Raw genomic sequence first — 7,564 nt, forward strand, 5'->3', positions numbered from 1 at the left:
AAAGAACTCCAGTAAGAAATACAACTTCCTCTGGAGCATACAGCAGCTGATAATGGCAGGAAGGATTAAGATTTCCTAACAGAAGTAATTTACAAATCTGTTTAACTTTGTGGCACCATTTGATTTTTATAAAATTAGTTTTCCACCGGAGTACCCCTTTAAATGCATTCCATTGAATGGAGTGGAGCTGAAATACCAGGCACAGGTAGTAGACAAGAGCGGGGCTGTTTACTGAAATAAAAACCAAAAGCATACAACCTCTTTAGTGCTGATGTATTGTTTGGTCTCATGATTTGTTGTGGTTTTTTTTTGTTTTAAGTCTATACATTTTATACCTTTATCTTTTGCAATAATATATATATCCATTAGAAAACATTAGAAAAAAGTATATTTTCAGACTGTGTGTTCTTTTGTTTGCATGCACATGGTGTGCAAAGAACGTAGGTTCCCTTGGCTAATTTATCTCAGTAATGTACAGGGGTCCCTCGAGTTACAATATGAATTGGTTCCAGGACGACCATTGTATGTTGAAACCATTGTATGTTGAAACCATAACTCTATGGAAACCTGGTGATTGGTTCTAAAGGCACCAAAATGTCATCCAAAAATAGGAAAAAGTGAAAATTTAAAGAAAAATAAGTAGATAACTAATACAGATAAAGCAAATCCTTACATATAAAAGTAAGAAAGGTCTGCTGGGAGCTGTAATCACTGTCTATGTCAGTGTTTCCCAAGCAGGGAGCCTCCAGCTGTTGCAAAACTACAACTCCCAGCATGCCCGGACAGCCAAAGGCTGTCCGGGCATGATGGGAGTTGTAGTTTTGCAACAGCTGGGGGCACCCTGCTTGGGAAACACTGGTCTATGTAGAGGACAGGATCTTTCTCAGGGTCCTGTACAGTACATGCAATGTCCTAAAAAAGTAACATGGAGTCGCCCTCACCTGGTGTCCAAAGGAGCAGCTAACCCTGGTACAGGTAAAGTGTACAGAACATGTAATACCTCCCTGTACTGTAGGGGGCGCTACCAGACATCAGTCAGTGCATACGCTTCAGGAATAGAGGGGTTTTACTAGTTAAATGCCCATTCTGATTGGTCAGTTCTTCCAGCCATTGACACATTTCACAAATCTGGAAAGTCTGTACATTGTATGTTGAGTCTGGTTTGAACTTACAATGGTCCAGAAAAGACCATTGTATGTTGAAACTATTGCATGTTGAGGCTAGAGATGAGCGAACTTACAGTAAATTCGATTCGTCACGAACTTCTCGGCTCGGCAGTTGATGACTTTTCCTGCATAAATTAGTTCAGCTTTCAGGTGCTCCCGTGGGCTGGAAAAGGTGGATACAGTCCTAGGAGACTCTTTCCTAGGAATGTATCCACCTTTTCCAGCCCACCGGAGCACCTGAAGGCTGAACTCATTTATGCAGGAAAAGATATCAACTGCCGAGCCGAGAAGTTCGTGACGAATCAAATTTACTGTAAGTTCGCTCATCTCCAGTTGAGGCCATTGTAAGTTGAGGGATCACTGTATATTCATTTCATGAAACATTCAAGGGATCTGTATTTAATAAAGAAAGTTGTGTATAAAGGATGGATCAGTACAATCCTCATTTCTGGGTGCCATTGTATGGTGACTGGTGCTGTGCATATGGCTGTTATAGATGAGGTACCTTAAACTGGTGCCTTTATATACTGTATATCTGAAGTAATCTGACAAATAATGTAGATAATGGAGCACAATCACTTCCCTGTACACTTATCTGGCAATCTTGATAATGACAGGTGCTAGAATAACAGATTACATTGGAAATGTTGCACCTTCCTTAGAAATCTGCCGTTTCTTGCTTTCAGTGGTTTTCTCATTTCTCATTCAGAGCAAGCTTGTTTAAAGACTAAAACTGAAAACTCTGTATCCAATATTAGGCCCCATCACTCTTCTGCAGAATCAATTTCATACACCTTGAATATTATGTATTAGATGTATTGTTTTCCACTACCAGATTAGAATTTAGAACAGCTGCCATGAGAGCACTGGACCTTCTATTTCTACAAATCAACTGTAAAAGAGAAAGGGGCCGCCATACCTATTAAAGGAGTACTCCGCCCCTAGACATCTTATCTCCTATCTGAAGGATAGGGGATAAGATGTCTGATCCCGGGGGTCTCACCGCTGGGGACCCCAGCGATCTCAGCTGCGACACCCCAGACATCCAGTGCACGGAGCAAACTTCGTCCTTGATGACTGGCAATGTGGGGTGGAGGCTTGTGACATCACTGTCACGCCCCATGCTTGTGATGTCACAAGTCATGTCCCCTCAATGCAAGTCTGTGGAAGGGACTTGCATTGAGGGGGCGTGGCCGTGACGTCGCGAGCCTCCAGCACTGCACACAACGCTCTAAACGAATGCCAGGTGCAGCGGGGAGATTGTGGGGGTCCCCCGTGATCAGACATCTTATCCCCTATCCTTTGGATAGGGGATAAAATGTCTAGAGGCGGAGTACCCCTTTTAAACAGAGAAAGGTAGACAGACCCTTTTTTCTGTCACAGCTGATGTTAAGAGAAGAAAAAAAAAAGGGGGGTTGACTAATCCACGTGGTGCCCAAACATTGTATCCAAGTTGGCTTGTTATGAACATCTTCCATAGACTGCACTATACTAAATACACGCTCTATCTGAGTGCAGGGATCTGGAGATCATGGGGTGTCTAACCATTGCACTCACCCCTATGGATAGGGGATAAGATTTTCACTGGACAACCCAGCAAATCAAGAACTGGACCTTTGGGAATAGAGCTTCCTGAAGCGGGAAGGGAGCAAAATGATTTATCAGATCCCCTCTCTCTTGTTAGTGGGGAGAAATTCCTTGAGTTGATTGATAAAGTCTAATTCATTTATGGTCAGAGTACTGTGGTGACCGACACCTCCGCACAAAACCAGGTCTTGGCACTTGTGTAATAGAATGTTTTACTAGCGCTCCCCTGGTGTGGGTAACCCGTAAATACCGGTATATCAGAAAGCTATATATATATATATATATATATATATGTATTTGTACACCTATTTATGTAAGAGCGCATCCACTGCATACACACTTTCATATACAGGTGCTTGTTGCTGCCTTGTATAGTTATGGGTCCCTATTATCCCATATATATGAATAAATAAATACTGGTGCAACCAGGTATAAAAGAAACTGTATTTATTGGAAAAAATGTAATATTGCACAAAAACAGAAAGGAGGAGTGTATCCCTCAGGATTCTTGAATGACGCTGTGTGTCTTTTTCACATGCAGCTAAAAAAGAATATATGTATATATATATATATATATATATATATATATATGTCTAGGATAGTTTGCTGTATACGAAGGTATGAGGTACTGTATAGAAAGATGCGATTAGGGTACATTGTACCTACCTATATCTGCTAGACTTGATTGTGCTCTCAATCTGTTTCTTGTGTGTAGAGCGTATATGATACTATACAGTGGTCCCTCAACATACGATGGTAATTCGTTCCAAACGACCCATCGTTTGTCGAATCCATCGTATGTTGAGGGATCCGTGCAATGTAAAGTATAGGAAGCTGTACTCACCTGTCCCCGCCGCTCCGGACCAGGTCCTCACCGCTCCCGATGCTGTTCCAGGGGCTCCCGATTCTGTCCCGCTGCTCCGGTTTCTTCTTCGCGATCCTCCGGTGTCTTGCGCATCTTCTGCAGGGTCCGGGCCTCGCTTTCTGGTGACGTTATTACGCTGCTGTGGCGGCGCGGCGTGCGTAGTGACGTAATAACGACGCCGGAAAGTGAGGTCTGGACCCTGGAGAAGATGCGCAAGACACCGGAGGATCGCGAAGTGGACCCGGAGCAGCGGGAATAGGTGAGCGAACCTGCCCGGGATGCTTAAACTGCTATCCGACAGCAGCTTAAGCATTTTGCGCTGTCAGATAGCAGTTAATGCGATGGCCCCGACATATAAAAGCATCGTATGTCGATGCTGACATCGACATGCGATGGCCTCTGAGAGGCCATCGTATGTCGATTTTATCATATGTCGGGCCATCGTAGGTCGGGGGATTACTGTATATAGATAATATGCATCTACAGACAAACAGATGAACAAGTATTAGTACTATTGTATGTTTGTGATGAAGCACTAAACAATAGGAGGGTGTTCACAATGTCTTACCCTGGTGTCTTGTAAATTCCATAAATGTATTGAAAAGCCAGGTTCTATATATACCACAGGTGTAATTGATTTTTCAACATTTAAAGGGGTACTCCGGTGCTTACACATCTTATCCCCTATTCCAAGGATAGGGGATAAGATGCCTGATCGCGGGAGTCCCGCAGCCGGGGACGCCCGCGATCATGCACGCGGCACCCCGTTTGTAATCAGTCCCCGGAGTGTGTTCGCTCTGGGTCTGATTACGCTCGACCGCAGAGGCGGCGGCGTGTGACGTGACGCCCCCGTGTGATGTCACGCTCCGCCCCTCAATGCAAGCCTATGGGAGGGGGCGTGATACCTATCACGCCCCCTCCCGTAGGCTTGCATTGAGGGGCGGAGCGCGATGTCACAGGGGGGCGTAGGCTTGACATCACACGTCGCCGACTCTGCGGTCGACCGTAATCAGACCCGGAGCGAACACGCTCCGGGGACTGATAACAAACAGGGTGCCGCGTGCATGATCGCGGGCGTCCCCAGCTGCGGGACTCCCGCGATCAGGCATCTTATCACCTATCCTTTGGATAGGGGATAAGATGTGTAAGCACCGGAGTACCCCTTTAAGTCCGATGAGTTGTTCCCTTTCTATAACAGATACAGAGCTCTTTTTAGATATTGTGTGTATATATAATATTGATATGAACAGTACCCTTCTTATATCCAGATGTTAGGTAATTTACCTTGGTAGGCTGAGTGTGTTTCTGTGGTGGGGAACAGGGATCCGGATCCTTGCGGGTCTGGTCAGAATGAGCACTGCTTTGGTGGAGCCAGTCTCTAGACTGTCCTGGCCGGTGGTGTCTCCACCGTACCTGGCTTCTCTGCGTTGCACGTTTGGCGAGTTGGTCGCCGTTAGTGACGTCACTTTGGGAGTGTGAATTGTCCAAAAAGCTTCTGACGCGTTTCAAAGGCAGTATCTGCCTCCTTCTTCTGGGATGGGTGCATCCTGGATTCTCCGTTCTTTTACAGGCATTGCAGATTTTGAGTGACATCTCCATTATCCGCCCCATTCCGGTAAGTGTTTCTTTTTACCACGTTTCTTTGCACATCTGTATTGAAATACACTTGCTTATATTGCTGTGGCCAGAGGCTTCGCTTTTGATATTAATCTTCCAAGAAGCCAAAAATTTCTAAATCAGTATTGAGGCCATGTAGGGCTCCAGTATTAAACTCAAATATGCGGGCAATATAATTTCCACCTCGCCAATGTGGTGTAATTTTCTCTATCCCACAAAAAATGGGGCCTTTCATGGTGGATTCATGTTTTTCCCTATAATGTACAGACAGTTTTGCATTTGCTGCAGGGAAAAAAAACCTTTTAATTGCTTGTGAGGTGATAAGATACACATGTTATTTTGGTTAGGATTATTTTTAGCTTTTATTGTGGGTGCTATTAGTTTCCCCAAATTCATTATTTTTTTTTTTTTTATAAATGATGGTTCATTCGGTATTTTTTCTCCTATTGTTTTATCATTTTTCAGGATGTCATAATGTTTTCTGACTATTCATTTGAGTAGATAGCTTTGGCTTGAATATGTTGTTATAATAGGTAGTTAGATTTTTTCTTCTTTTTCCTCCTTATTTTTATTCTTGATTAGTGTTTCCCTTTCTATTGTAGCCACCCCCATACTGATTTGATTACGTGGTTCTTCTTCATATCCTCTGTTTTGGAATTTTTCTTTAGATTGTTTGCTTCTTGTTCATATTCCTCCACTTTGGTGCAATTATAGCGTGCTCGAATAAATTGACTATGGAGAATGTTTGCCAGCCAACTTGGTAGGTGGCAGCTGGTTTTCCTGATAAAGGTATTGCTATCTTTATTTACTAAAATACATTTAAAAGTTCTCCTCCTCCTTTCCAAATAAAAACAACATATTGTCTATAAAACACTTCCATAGGACCAAATTCGCACCAAGCCTACCTTCAGGATTCTATAACTGAATTTTCCCAATGTCCCACATATAAATTAATATAACTTGGTGCGAATGTGGTCCCCATCGCCATACCCCATGTCTGAATAAAAAACTCCTGATATATTTAAAATAATTGTGGTGTAGAATATCCTAAATACCTTTAATTTAATTAATTTAGAAAAAATTTGGCCGCCGCTCTTCCCTTATCGTGCCGCATAATCACGATATTTTATTTAATATCTCCAGGATATGTGTGATGTCTTTTAAGTATGCAGGTAATTTTACCACGCATTCTTGCAGCATTACATTCACATAGTTTTGGGCATATGATGTTTAACGGTCAATTTATCGCACATCTGTTTTCTGGGCAGGTCCTGCATGTCTTTATGGATTTTAGGATTTTGGGGTCTTCCACCATTAAAAATTCCTCCTCCTTTTTAGTTATTCCTTTATTAAGTTCTATTTTTAGTAGGTCTTTCAGCTCTTTTTTATATTGATCCGTAGGGTTTTTATTCATTTTTTTATAAGTGCGGGTATCCTCTAGCAACCGCATACACTCGTTATGATACTGATCATAATTTAACACCACTGTACTGTCTCCTTTTGTCTGCCAGTCTTAAAATTATGTTGTTGTTAGTCTGCAGTGTTTTAATAGCTTTTGGTTCCGCTATGCTTAAAGGGGTACTCCGCCCCTGGCATCTTATCCCCTATCCAAAGGATAGGGGATAAGATGTTAGATCGCCGCGGTCCCGCTGCTGGGACCCCGGGATCGCCGCTGCAGCACCCTGCCATCATTACTGCACAGAGCGAGTTCGCTCTGTGCGTAATGACGGGCGATACAGGGGCCGGAGCAGCGTGACGTCATGGCTCCGCCCCTCATGACATCACGGGCCGTCCCCTTAATGCAAGTCTATGGCAGGGGGTGTGAAGACCGCAACTCCCCCTTCCCATAGACTTGTATTGACGGGGGCGGGCCGTGATGTCACGAGGGGCGGAGCCGTGACGTAACGATGCTCCGGCCCCTGCATTGCCCATCATTACGTGCAGAGCGATCTCGCTCTACGCAGTAATGATAGCGGGGTGTTGCAGCAGCGATCCCCGGGGTCCCCAGCAGCGGGACCGCGGCGATCTAAAATCTTATCCCCTATCCTTTGGATAGAGGATAAAATGTCTAGGGGCAAAGTACCCCTTTAAGTTGTTGAAATATGGATTTTGTTGAGTTTTTATTTTTTATAAATCTTTAATAACCTTTAATAACCATGTGTTTTCTTGACTTTTATCTTGATTCAAATTGTGTGATCTTGTACAGCGATGGGCACCAAATGTGTCAGGTCCGAGCATTCCTAGATGAACAGTTTCCTGGAAAGTGGATTGGTCGTCGTGGGCCAGTTGAATGGCCCCCAAGGTCTCCCGATCTGACCCCCTTAGACTT

The sequence above is a fragment of the Hyla sarda genome, chromosome 8 (assembly GCF_029499605.1).
Source record: "Hyla sarda isolate aHylSar1 chromosome 8, aHylSar1.hap1, whole genome shotgun sequence".
In the NCBI taxonomy this organism is placed as follows: domain Eukaryota; kingdom Metazoa; phylum Chordata; class Amphibia; order Anura; family Hylidae; genus Hyla; species Hyla sarda.